At 26.9% G+C, this 14,845-nt stretch overlaps 1 protein-coding gene across 5 annotated transcripts in view; it reads right to left on the reverse strand.

Annotated features, from left to right (window-relative positions):
• Positions 1 to 14,845, reverse strand: part of LOC136075500 (uncharacterized) — a 96,759-nt gene that overhangs the window by 48,643 nt on the left and 33,271 nt on the right. The window lies entirely within an intron of this gene.

Below are 14,845 nucleotides of genomic sequence, written 5' to 3' on the forward strand. Positions count from 1 at the left end.
TATAAATATATATATATATATATATATATATATATATATATATATATATATATATATATATATATATATTTATATATATATACATAATATTTGCTTCACTTTTCTGAATAGGAAATTTAATGCTGATCTTTAGACAGCGTCTAATTTATCAAGAAATGTATTGTTATTATAAGTTTCTCATTTTGATTCGTAGATTCGGTACAGTCAAAAATTTGAACAAACACTCTATAGGTTGACAAAATAAAATCCAAATTTTAAAAGTGCTCAAGACATTAATTAAAACTCTTTTGTTTATATTTAATGTTTGAAGTTTAGCTATACTTTATTTATAGTCTTAATTATTCCCTAGGAATCCAAGGTGTTTCAATTTATTATTGAGATCTAGTAAAAACCGTTAATTTTGTTTTTTATGACTGAACTTTTAATGGAGATAATAAATTCGGTTTATTTATTGATGAGTGTTCAACTTTGATAACTAATTTTTGTAGCGCATAAAAAAGAGTAGGACTTTGTAGGATTATATTGTCTGCATAAGCAATAATAATGTATTCAACTACTGTTCCTTTTTTTTCGGTTTGAAATAGTTTGACTTATTATACTAATAAATTTATATATGAAGGTAATGCTTACATACACCAGCGTCCATATTTATGAGTATTTAAATAGAATCATTCTCTTATTAAGTAAAAATAAAATGATTTTTGGTTGCAATCACTAGTAAATTAAACATATTAGTATAACCAATATAACATAATATATGAAAAGGGTAGAAACCTAATCTTTTTTGATTAATGAAAAGGTTAGCTTAAAAATCAAGTTTTTTAAATGACAAACTTGTTTCCATCACTCATTGATTCAATTGAATAAACTTTTTTTAATAATATTGCCTAAACATGATTGATGAAAGTGTTGATACTGCTTTATCCGATATATTTTACTGTACTCAGTCGTGTTTGTGGATGTTAGCCTTTAGAAATAAACAATTACAACTTATGGTCTCCATAAAAAATATTTGATTTTTTTATCTAAAATAGAATTCAAATTCTTAAATACTCTATTTTTTAAAATTTCGAACTGAATAAAAAAGTGCAAAATTTTAATAATAACAATACAATTTTTAAAGAGGGCGAGTTTATTTAATTTTAATTTTCATTTTTGAAATTCATTTCATCTTACTTGTCATAATAATAGCAAAATGGTCAATTGGTGCAAATTTGATAATTAATTAAAGCCTAATTTGAGTCAATATTGAGCGCAAATATTTCCTATTTAGATTTAGTATAGGAAAACCTCGTTTTGCAGATGCCACCGTTATAGCTAACAAAATTTGCAAAGCATTGTATTAACAGTACCAATTTGGAAACACATTTTGCTATATGGTACTGTGCATGAACTTTTTTACTTCAATCTGGCAACACATATGCTAATAATTATAGTTCAGTAAATAAATTTCAATGTCAGATTAAAATTAGCTTAATACTGTGCTCTCGTATTATGGTTAGCACAGATCCTGATAATGCAACCTAGCTGACCCAAGAACTCTACTTATATTGGGTGATAGCGTACAGATCAAGGTACTCTGCAATATAAATTTTGAAGTCTTTTTGTTTTGTCTGGAACATAATTTGCTTTAAACGTTCAAATTAAGTGAAATTTTGACTTTATAGTGCGACCATTAATCCCTGTAAAATAAGAACCACAACATACAACTTGATAAAAAGCAATGCAAGTGCAGCATATGATTACACCAAATTCTCGATAAAATTTCAATTGGATTGATTTACTGGTTAAGGAATTATGGCAGTTTTAGTTTATATTTTATTTGTTTTTTGCTACAAAATTTACCAATTACTGTGATATCCGGTCACTATTTTATCCAGTCAATATTTTATTTATACCAACAACTTTTGATATAGCTATTTTATTGCTACATGTACCATTTTCATTCTATAGACAAAAATATTTTTTTGCTATTTGAAGCGTGGTTTAAATTAATTTATGCATAGCGAAAACATCTCAACATTTCCATAAATATAAACTACTGCAAAATACAAAAAATAACGCTATTATTAAAATAACTTTTAATAGCGCTTTAAATTCATTCGTTTTCGAAATGAAGTGAAAAAACAACTGAATAAGCCCTATTTTTAACATTATAATATCATCAAATAGCATCTGATTAAACTGTAAGACATGGTCTTTAATTTTCTCAAAATAAATTTTTTTCAAAATAGTTAAATATATTCTTTTAGCCTAATACTCTTCGTTATTTTCACATGAAACATTAAAATTCATAAATACTAACACCATTTATGAATAAAAATGGTTTAAAGTTCATTATCAACCGTATGTTATGATTTTTGCTGCCAAATCAAATAAATGATAGCTGTTTTTAAAGATGCTTTCTGTTCAGATCAGTTATGCTGCATAACAATCCTACGTACTCTGGATAATTGCTTTCATTTTTTCACAGAGAATTCAGATGATGACAGAGATGTGTGACATTTTCCTGACTATTCTTTGTTTTTCATTGCAATTCTCTTGTCACGAAAAGAGACTTTTTGTAACAAAAAACCTTAATAGTGCAATGCGGATAAACGTTACCACAAGTCTTGCAACAGTCTTACCTTTTGAAAAATAAAATATTTCAATACCTCGTATTTTTTTCTTTTCAAATTTTTTTTTCAATTTTATGGTGAATTTATTAGCAAACTTTTAATGGAATGTTTTTCCTGATCAAATAAATCTTTTATAACATATAAATGTTATCTTTTGTAACTTATAAATATTACCTTTGGACCATTGGAGGAAAGTCTATACGGCAACAGTAAAGGTTAGATTAGATGCATTGATGGTTTTTAGTGCTCAAGATTAATTTAGTAAAGATGGAATATCTGGAAAAAGAGCTTTTTCTTAGACAATGCATTATTGCTGGATGTTATGTGGGCATTTTTAATATGCTCTTTGGTCCTAAAGATTTAAGCTGAATAGTAATCATTAAATCAATAATGGCTGAAGACACTAAAGTGCATTTCTTCATGCTAAAAAGCTTACTGTACCTACACTTGTTGATGAATTGTAGAGTGAATTACGATTACATTTGGTAATGCATTTGTTATTAGTCTTTGAAATTCAAACCTACATCCAAAGATTACCTGAGCCCGGTCTGTGAAAACACCACAAACATTTTCTTTATGATAGTTATCATCAAAGAGGGGTCCAAAAAAAAACCTTTTTTAGACTTTTTGTAGTTTAGCGTCTTTTACTTAAATGATTTATATGCTAATTTTGAATTACATAATGTTTATACTTCATTATTAATAGATGTCTTCTATTTCAATTTTAATTAAAGGGATTGTTTTGACAAAACAATCAATTGCAAGTTAAATGAAATTATTATTATTTCCAAATATAAGCAAAGTAAAAACCGTGGTAATTTTTCTTTTTAATTTTATTTATAAATTATCTAGTCATGATGTCTAGCTATAAATAACACAAAAAATTAGGCATTAACAGATTATATGTTATAAATATAAACGAAAATGAGATATAAATTTGTGAAAGCCATCGTAGGTAAGTGTTAATTGCAGTCAGACCTTTCCAAGTAGAACCTTCAAGTTAGTAGCGTATTATTCTATGGACATATGACGACGTTGTTTTGTGTTTATATATAAACAATTATGATTTTAAACTAATCTCCGCGTTCGTTAATCTCCATGTTAGTTAATGTCCACGGCAATGACCTAATTGTATCTCTGAAATAAACTATTTCACATTTCAATTATTTTTGGCATTTTAACAAATCTTGCTTTTTCAATATGTTTAATAACATCTAATCCACAATTAAACAGGTCGTCTTGTAGCTTTGAACAAACTAAAATAGTTATTCCCGGACGCCTGATGTAAAGCTTGCTGTTCTTTTTTAGTTAACCCACTTTGTCTTACTCTTCTACTACGAGTTTCCTATAATAATATAATCCATCTTATAAAAAAAAAAAAAAAGAAAAAAAAAAAAATCAAAAAGAAGATATCTTCTCTGCTGCACATTTTAAAATTCCTTACGATAATTCAAAGATACTAAAAAACATAAAATTTTAAAATCTTTGCAGTGGTTTTTTGGCGTGTAAAGTTACCTATTAAATTTACATTAAAATTTTTGAAATTTAAACTTTGGTTAGAACTAAAATGAATAATAGTTTTAGTAAAAAAAATTTAAAAAATTTTCACAAAATTTTACCTGCATTAAAGTTTTGATTTGTCGTATATATTTTTGCTATTTCGGAAGAAGTTTTTTGAGAAATTAAAAGGAACAAGTCAAAGTTTCTATATTAGCATAAACATTAAATTTCGGAATATGTTATTTTGGTAAACATTAAATGCTTTTAAATGCTTAAAAGCGGCTTAGCATGTAAGAATTTTTCCTTATTAAAAACTATTCTTGCAGCATGTTTTTGATTTCGATAGAGCGAGGCCAAAATGGATTTATGGGTATATGCCCATGCAATATTGGCGTTTTTATATATAAGCATTGTGTTGGCAAGAAGTAAAGAAGCTTTAAGATTTTTTGTGACGTTTAAGTGCTGGCTTTGTAGAGAATCCCTATGTTTTTTGAGATTTTAGTGTTTACCATGTTTATGTGCATTTTTCATGAGATGCCATGATCAAGAAGTGTCTCTGAAAATTTTATTCATTGGGTTCTCTCAATTTCTTTAATATCTAATTTTAGTAAAGTTAATGAGAAGGTTATTTTTATTTGCTGGAATGAAATAGGATGTCTTTGGTTTTTTCTGTGTTAAGGGATAACTTATTGGACTTGAACCAATTGTTTAGTTTTTCAAGTACAATATTTGGATTTTCATAGAGTTCTGTAATAGATGTAGATGAAGAGAGATTTAGTATCATCGGCAAATAAATGGTGTCTAGTATATTTGAAGGATTTGGGAGATCATTAATGTATATTAGGAACAGGAGGGGTGCAAGAATGGAGCCTTAGGGAAAACCTCATTTTATTTTGAGTAATGCTGATAACTTTTTTTCATAGGTGACTATGCATTGCTGTTTGTTCATCAGAAAACCCTTAAACAAATTTAAGGCAACACTTTTTATCCAATATTTTTTAATATTTTTAAATAGGAATATATGATCTTCGGTGTAAAGTACTTTAGATAAATTAAGAAACTCATTGGACAGAGCATATTATCTACACAGTATCATATCAAACTAATTTAAAGCATCTTCAAAGTGTACTAAAATAATAACGCTACTTGAAAGATGTTAACATAATAAGCAAGATGGTAGTTTTCTAAATAGATGTATTTCTATGAGCAAATCCCATAAAATTTTTTGACATTTTCTGCTTCAATCCAGAACGCCGAAATATTTCAAAAAAGTTTTTTGGTGTTATTATGAATGCAAAAGACTACTCTTTTCTAGAAAGTATGCGCGGTGACATTACTTTTTTTGATGGAAAGTTCTAAAACATTGATAAAACTATCCATCAAAAATTTACTATTCACAAAGAAAACTAGAATAAAAGAAATGAAACAGCAGTTTATCAGACAATGTACGTTGCTAGTTAAGTAAGTTTGAAGATGAAGATGAACTTGAATTGGAAATAAATGAAGATCAGTTCTTTGCAAAAGACACCAAAACAATTAAAAAAAAGATAGTCTTAGTGGAACGCAACAACTATACATATAAAGATTAAAATCAAAATTAAAGATAACAGAATTGTGCAAGCTTGTACCACTCAATCGCATTTTAGACCTTCTTGTTTACATATTAATTGAGAATACAATTTTCTTTTGCCTACATTACATTAGCAATTGCTTCAGAAACTACGGCAAATACTGCCAACTAAATAAAAACAACATTCGAAATATTACAGAAAGCCTCAAAAGAACTATACCAGAAGGTAGATGTTCACATGACTGACTGTACTGTTCACAACATTGGCATATCTGAAAACATATTTTTTATACTTGATTGAGAAATTTCTGCTGGTCAACTGTTTTACACTTCACAAACAGCTTTAGGTTTTGAAGGTAACGTTATCTTCAACCTGTGGATCATAGGTATTAAACTTGAATTTGATGGTTTATAGTGTTCAAGATTTATTTAGTAAAGATTGAATATTTAAAAAACAAGCCATACTCTTTAATAATGCATTGTCTAAGATTGTTGCATGACAGTTTTGCAAAAAAGATGGCGAGTATTAGCAAGTGCAATTTCTTGTAGAGTTTTTAATACTAATCATATAATCAGTGGTGAATCCAGGATGTTGTCCTTAGGAAAGGGAAAAGGGGAAGAGGTAGTCAAAAATCAGCAACAGACCTGACTAAAAGGGGCTTGCGATAGAATTAAAAGATAAGAAAAACTTTATTTTTGTTTAAACTATAATTTAATGTTAAATAACAAGGCATTAAGCTATATGAAGAAATAGTTGTTCCATCATATGCTATCAGTGTCATATATGTCAAAAGACAAAATTTTAAGAATTTATTTTTCTTTAAATCAAAACTTAACAAAAAATTTAACAAACTACAATATAAAATTAGGCTTTCTAGTTTTCGAAGATGCAAATCATCAATAATCTTTTTGATATTTACGACGCAATCTCTATATGATATGCATCATTCAATCGTTCTTGTGCAATTATTAATCTTAATCAAGTTTTAAGTCTTATTATTAACAAGAAACTCCGTTCTCCTGATGCAGCATTAACTGAAAGGATGCAAATTATTTGCAAAATACATGTAAACAAATTAAACACATTTCCATTGCTTGAATGCAACAATACTTGAATGGTAGGTCTTGTTGCCTTTTGATTGCGTCTTTCCATTTGCGCTCCCGAAATTCAAATTCTGAAAAATTTTCAATTGTTCGAAAGTTGTCATCAATTCTATTTATATTGTGCAGATCTTTTATAAAACTCAGTATATTAGTTTATTGATCCTGATAACTCTGCCTTCGTTTTATTTATAAAGTTCCTTGGTAACGCTGCATTTCGCTTGAAAGAGTTGAAGGTTTCATCAGAAAATCCGAACTGTAAATCTAGAATTATATTTTCAATTAACAGTAAATAATCATTGACTCTATAGTAAGTTTGAGGATCATTAGTATTTAGGCTTGAGTAATTAGTTTGTTTGTCCTGTGATTAGTGGAATTTTGATTTCTGAACCTAAGTCGTCAAGTAACTTAAATGCACTTTTAAATATAAAGTTGAAGTTTTTTTTATTTTGTCGTCTTTTATTTAACATATTTATGGTATGTTTAACAATAGTTTTTGCATATTCTTTTTGTCTAATGCCTTTTTTTGAAGAGCCTCATTTGAAGAGACTGCAGTATTCAACACATTGGGTAATATACAAAGTGTAATTATTAATAAGGGCTCTTATGTTGTGTTTTTCAGTAATGGGGTCTTTGTTGAAGAATCCCTCTATTTTCCACTAAGATATCAATTCATTAGTTTCTCCTATATTTATTTAACAAAAAATAAAACTTAACACAGAATCAATTCGTTCAACCTACTTCATAAGCATGGAAGCATTCCCTTATTTAAATATTTAAACACATTACTTCGCTTCGGTAAAGCTTTAAAAATAATATTAGTAATTTTTTTGTGCCAATTGTATTTTATACAGCTTGTACAAACGAACATTTGGAAATTGATAAGTTTAAAGCATGGCCTTTAGATTGACTTTTTCTTGCGTTTGTTAGGTCTTTCTGTAATTTCGCGACTCAGTTGTTATCACTTAGCATGACGCTTTAACCATTGAAGCCTTTACCAACACATTCCTTTAAATTTAAGACAAGTTTTTTTAATGTGTTTGCAATTGTGTTTGCAAGCAATTCTCCAATTAACACAAGTTCATACGTTAAGTCAAAATAATTTTCAGTATGGCTGTTTACAAAACCAATAAAATCTTCTTGAAACTCACAGTAATTAACATAAATATACCTATGTACGACTGTCCTTTGAGAGCAATACATTGCTCTAGAGTTACAGTTATTGAAGTAATTTTTTAAAATATTGTCCCCAATGCCCACTCAAAATCAAAGCGACTTACGAAAATTCCTTATTTTCGTCATTAATAACTGAAGAGTTTTCATTTATTTCAACAATTGACCCATCATCGCGATGATCTCAGAAAGTAATATTCTGATAAACAAGAAATTTTATAGATTCTAGTTTATAGAATCTATAAAATAGAATCAGAAGTAAAGTAATTAGCTTGAATAACGGTAATTGACTGTGTATTCCCCAAACTTTCGAAAAAAGAAAACAATACTTACAATAAAATTCTATAAAAACATTCTGAAATCATTATCCATTGAAATTTAGGTATATGTTTCTCCGGCAAAAAGCAAATAATGTTCTTTTCCTTCTTTGAACGCACAGTATATAAATATTTTTAATTTAGACCAGGAAATCAAATGCATTTCAATATTGTCTATAGGCAAACAGCTGTCATCTGTTGTCGCAGATAGTATATCTTCTTTATTAATTTCACAGGCTGTGTTGGTTTTACTTTTGGAATTCACAGATTCCTTACTCAGTTCAGGATCAGGAGAAAGACAACCAAGTTTAATTTTAGTTAGATTATTTTCAGCCCCACCAATTAATGGGCAATTACATTGTTTGCGTAACGACGCTGAGGATTAAGACAAAGCGATACAACCAGCATGTTCCTTTATTTGTAGAATTTTAATTCTTATTACAAAATAGTCGTCTAAACTGCAAGCCCTCTTTACCCTGGTCATTGCACTGGTCAACCCTAGTGGTCATTGGAAATAATAAAATAAAATGTCATTTATAACTGTAATAAACCCATGTCATTTAAAATAACAATAAACATAATTTTGTATTCTAGTTAGGAAAGTTCCACCCCTATTTCCATTTGTATCCGCCCCTCAATATAATATTATTCTAGGAGCAAGTACCTCAGAGGTATTTTTAATTTTTGAGATATATGTAAAGAAAACTTGAGATAAATTTTTTTTTCGTAACTTAATGATATTAGGTAGTCCATATGTTAATTTAAATATCCACACACAACTTTTAAAAAAGAACTTACACTTCAGGTGAGGTACACTAAAGTTTGCGTACTTCGAAGCCATATAAGGTGTGTTTTGGATTTATTATTGTTTTAACTGATTAAGTACTTGGCATGAAACAAGTTTGGTATATTGTTTACTATGAGAGTAAATTAAGCAAATATAAATTATAACTAATTTAAGTTTAGAAGTATTAAGCGTATTAAAAATAAAAACATATGTAATAGATAGTACGGTTTATTAAAAAAAACAATAATAATAAATGCTCATATTAAAATTTGTTAAGAAAACAGTAATAATAAAATGTAAAAGTCTAGTAACATTATGTCACTATGCATTCATATATACTATATATGTATATATATATATATATATATATATATATATATATATATATATATATATATATATATATATATATATATATATATATATATATATATATATATATATATCATAGTAATTATGATTCGACATTCAACATTTAGGAAGGGGAAAGTTAATGTTAAACGATAGTTTTTTGACAGAGTCAATATTTAAGAATTCATTTCTTTTTTTAAATACTGAATTTTTAAAAATACTTTAGCAATTTTTTGTATCTCTGCTGCAAAGTGCTCACAGCACATTTCTCTTGTCTTTGTGCCTAGATTAAAACTACCCGTTGTATTTTTTTAAAATCTGGATCTTCAAAACTTTAAAGTCAACTTTTAACTGAGTAGACTTTTCATAAAAAATTTTCTTGGATTTTTCGTCTGATTTGGAATAAGCTCCGAGTCAAAGCTAAACCTTTTTCAAAACATAAACTGGTACTTTGTTTCTATTTTTGTCTTCCTGTTCGTTTTAGGATTTTTTGTTCACGGCTTTTTTTTTTAATTTAAAGTTTTACTGGGACTGGAAAAGAAAATGTATGATTTTTACTTAGGGCCACCTTTTTTAGTTTTGTTTTTTGGTTAGGCTTTTTAGTAAGGTAGAACTGCTTCAGAAAACATAATATTAGTGCTTATTTAGTTTGCAAAAGAAACAGGGCTGGAGTTGGTCAACCCATTATGAGTTGAGCGCACAGGCCTGCCCAAATTAGCTTTGATATTATTACTTCGATTTTCCGGCTGGTCTTTCAATACAGGCAGCAGTCAATATGTTCCAGTGGATACCAGGAACTCGTAATCTTTAAAAATGTCATCATTTAGTGGAAAAAAGCCACTTACTTGAAAACTGTGTACACTTACTTAGTGGAAAAGATTGTGTAAAAACTTCTGACATATCACAAATTGTAAATAGTTTCCTAACATTACCTACTCCTAATATCTAATACTTTGTTCTATTTATATAATAAGTCCTAATACATTTATATAATAAGGCCAAATACGCCTTTTATATGAGGGCTTTACTTTGTGAATCATTTGTGGATAAATTTCACCGTTGTAATCCCATTTTATTTTACAAGCTAGATTGTTGGTATCAATATATGGCACTCAGGGTTTTCAAGTAGATAAATGGATGAACTCTTCACTTGAACAAGAATTCTGTACAAAATTTAGCATACGTTCTGTTTCATAAACTTCTAATGAATTACTTTTTAAAAAATATTTCTTTTAATATTCACAAAACTAAGAAAGTGTGTACCGTGCTGGTACGTTGGAGGTAACGAATGTACAAAGCATTCGTTACCTCCAACGTGCATCACTAGAAAATGTTTTACAGTATTGCCAATAAATATTCATAACCTAAAGCTTTACAAGTTTTAAGCATGTAAGCTAAATACATGCTTTACAATGTAGCTAAATACATGCTTTACAATGTAGCTAAATACATGCTTTACAAATTGTGATCACTTTTATAAAAAACTTTTTACTTACACTTATGGAAGGAAAAGATAACCTAGAAAAACATTAGCAGCGTTGATTTAAGTCTTGATAAGTTAAATTAATGTTATTGAATGGTTTGAAACTCATTTAAACTTTTATATTTAATTTTTTTAAAATATTTTTAAAAGATATGACCGAAGAAAGGTTGCATATAAAACAAAAGAACTTGAAATAATTTTGCGGATTTACAGTTTACTTTAACGGATATCAACCAAATATTATAACTAATATTTGGGTAATATCCGTTGAATAATGCTCAATGAATATTATAGACTAATAAATGTAACGCTGTAGAATTTTTAGGTGTTAGTAATTAAACTAGAGTATTTTTCAATACAACATATGAGTTCTATGCAACTTTATGTACTGTTTGTAATATAAATCATTATTTGTACATTAACATGTACATTACTATTTTTGAAATATTTTAGCAAGCAATATTTCTAAAAAACAGTAGAATATAGTTGCTTAATTTAAATTTGTGTTTAAATGTTTATTCTGTTAAACTATTTTGTTTATTTTTTTAAACTTTTTATTTATTTATTTAATTGTTTTATTATTTAAATATTATAATTAAGTAGTTAATTATATTAATTTGTTATATATATTAACAAATTTAATTTAAATTTATTTGGCTTAAATTTAATTTGTGCTAATTTTTATTTTTTTAAAAATTTGGTGAATAACATCGGGTGGAATGACGTAGTTATATTTCAGAAACACATGTTTCTATTTAAATAAAAGAAATCTTAAAGTTGAGATTTTAATTTTACAATTAAATCACCAAATGAGTTCAATTCTTTTTAGATTTCTTGCTGTTATGATCTCTTTCTTATCCATTCACAAAATTTTTTCAAGTTTTTCAAAGAAGAGGGAGGGGGGTTGCAAAATTTTACAAAATGCAAAACAATTTTAAATATAATAATATCTATAAATCTCTCAACTTCAAATCAAATTGTCACAAAATCGCCAATTTCCTTCCCTCCTCCCCTAAGCGTGACGTAATTTACGGACGACCCCTAATGCAATATAAAATAATAATACATTAAAAAGATTCAAAAAAAAACAGAAAAATAAAAAATAAAAAAAAAGAATTGTGAGCAACTGTCAACAGAATATTTTGGAAAAAGAACTGTTCTGAATGCCAGTTTTACCCGTCACTCAAATATTTTGCATGCAAAAACGTTTAGATGGGATATTTATTTTATTTCAAACAAAATTTGAGTTTGTTTTTACATCAAATAAATATATTGATGATGCTATTGATAACTATTTATAGAATTAAAGTTTCTTTATTAAATAAAAGAAACTAATACTCTGAAAGAACCCTGAAAGAAACTAATAATAGTTTGTGCCAGTCAGTTAATGGAGCTATTGTCAAAGGAAATGCAAGTCGCAATCAAGATAAAATTAAACATTTGTTAACTTTATCTTGATTGCTTAATTTTAAGTTTTGTATTCCATTACTTTCTAGGCTATGTTATATTTTATACTTTCTTGGCTATTTCATATTCTATATTTTCAAGAGTATTAGTGTTCTTATTTTCTATGCTAATCTATAGACCCTCTGTATAGAAGTGATTGTAAATAAATAATTTGAATTAAATGTTTTATAGAAACGTCTAAAAAAAAGCGAACATAAATTTTAATAGAAATATATGTAGTTTTTTTATTGTGATTCTAAAAAATGTTCTCTAGACTTTTTTCTAAATTTCTAGAGTGAATCGTTTTAAAACTACTTAGATAGATAATATTGATTTTTATTAAAAGTTTTTATCAAATTTTTCATTGGTAACCAATAAATGCTAAAATAATTTTGTTTTTACAAAAGGTATGAGTTGATAAAATTCAAGTTAGCAATAAATTTTAAGTTTTGTAAATGCATGGACTTTATGCATAAAGTGTCTAATTAACAGTTTTTATGCATAAACAATGTTTTATGCATAAACAATAAGTTTTAAGTTTTATTGATGCATAAATTTTGATGAATAAGTATCTTATTCATTAGTACAGAAATTTATTTTCAGTTATGTAAAGCGAATCTATTTACCCAGACAGCAAGCTTACATTGGCCCATCGTAAGTTTCAACATTGGCAAATTTATTCCGTTAGGTCAACATTTAACCAATGTTTGGCCTATGTAGTATCAGCTCAATATTTTACTATAAAATATGTTCTTACACAAACGGCGTGGCCAATATTCGGCCAATGTAGTTGCGGATTATTTTATTGGCATATTTTGAAAAACTTGTATACTTTTTTTAAAAAAAGGTATAATTCTACAAAATAAAGAAAGGTTTTGATACATTATTTGATACATTTTTTGATACATTTTCCATTTTTTTAAGTTACAAAAATAACCAAAATAGGCTATATTTATTAATCTTTTAAGAATCTTTGAAGGTTACCTCACAAGAAGTCAACTTCAAAAGGTTCTTGTGAGTTAATGTTTGATTTTTTTTTAAGTAACAAAATATGTATTAACATTTAAATAACGTACTTATAACATTTTGCTACTATCTAAATTATCAATGTAAAAATAAAGGTAATAATCAAATTATTTTTGTATCAGATCTTACATTTTTTTTTAAATATTCATAACTGTTTTAACATTTCAAATATTTGATTTATTTAATAAAGAAGATATTTAAAATGTCTTCAGTAATGTCATACTATTATAATTTATTACTATATTAATATTATGCTATTATTACTATAGTATTAAGTATTAAAAAAAATAAATGTAAGATTTTATACAAAAATACTTCATAAATGTGTTAATAATACCTCGAAAATGTGCATCACTAGTGTCACTAGATATAAAATTTTATGTATGAATACTACAGTGGCATTGTGGTTGTTAACAGCTGGTGTTTTAAATTTTAAATAAATTTCGTTTATTTGATTTTTTTTGTGTTTGATTGTGAAACCTCATCTACTAACATATTAACACAGTGTATAAAAAGTGATGTTACTAGAATTTAAGTTCTACTTATTTAGAGCTTTCTAATATTGCCAGGCATTTTGTTTTAAGACCAATGACTAGTCTTTAATTATGGATTGAATTATGATATTAAATCAATTAATAATCATTAATAACAATTAAAATCAAAAATCCTAATTTAAATCACGATTTTTATTTATCCGATTTAAATCATGATTTAAATCGATCTAAATCAAAACAACCCTGTATATATTTCATCTTTCTGAGGCAGAGGGACTTTATTCTTGGTTTTATTAGTTTTTAATTGATTTTATTGGACATCGCTTATACTTAGTTTGTGTACTACAGTTATCGATTTTAGGCATATACATAAACTTTAGTTATAACTTAATTATTAATGAATTGATTTATAGATTTTTATAGCAATGCAAAAAGAAGGCTAAAATTTCGCTCTGGTGACAAAAAAGGAAGACAGCAAAATAATCAGCCAAAATAAAGATTGAAAAGACAAAAAATTGTGTATATCTTCGTGTAGATGATTCTTTAGATTATATCAGTAATGATTTATTCTCAATTTTATATAATAATACAAAAAATATTGAGAAACTTTAGGATTTACCTCGAACTCCAAACTCTTTGTAAAAGTTTAATATTTGCTCTGAGAAGTTGAATGTGTTAAAAGTGTTTTAATTTTAATTTCCAGAAAATTTGCCGTAGAGTTATGGACTTTAGATAGACTTTTAAAATATAAGAATGAAGAATTATAAGCTAAGGAGTGTTGTGCTAAATATCTTTTAAAATCTAGTTATAAAAAAAATGAACATAAAAATTTGAAGTATGATTCTTTAAAAAATATGCGCAGCAAAAATTATTCTCAAAATTGTAGAAACAAAAATAACTTTACAACATCAGGTTTTCATATACAAAATAAAAGAGCACCAGAACATAAAAATTTTGCAATGTGTATATTGTTTAGAAA

The sequence above is a fragment of the Hydra vulgaris genome, chromosome 01 (assembly GCF_038396675.1).
Source record: "Hydra vulgaris chromosome 01, alternate assembly HydraT2T_AEP".
NCBI lineage: Eukaryota > Metazoa > Cnidaria > Hydrozoa > Anthoathecata > Hydridae > Hydra > Hydra vulgaris.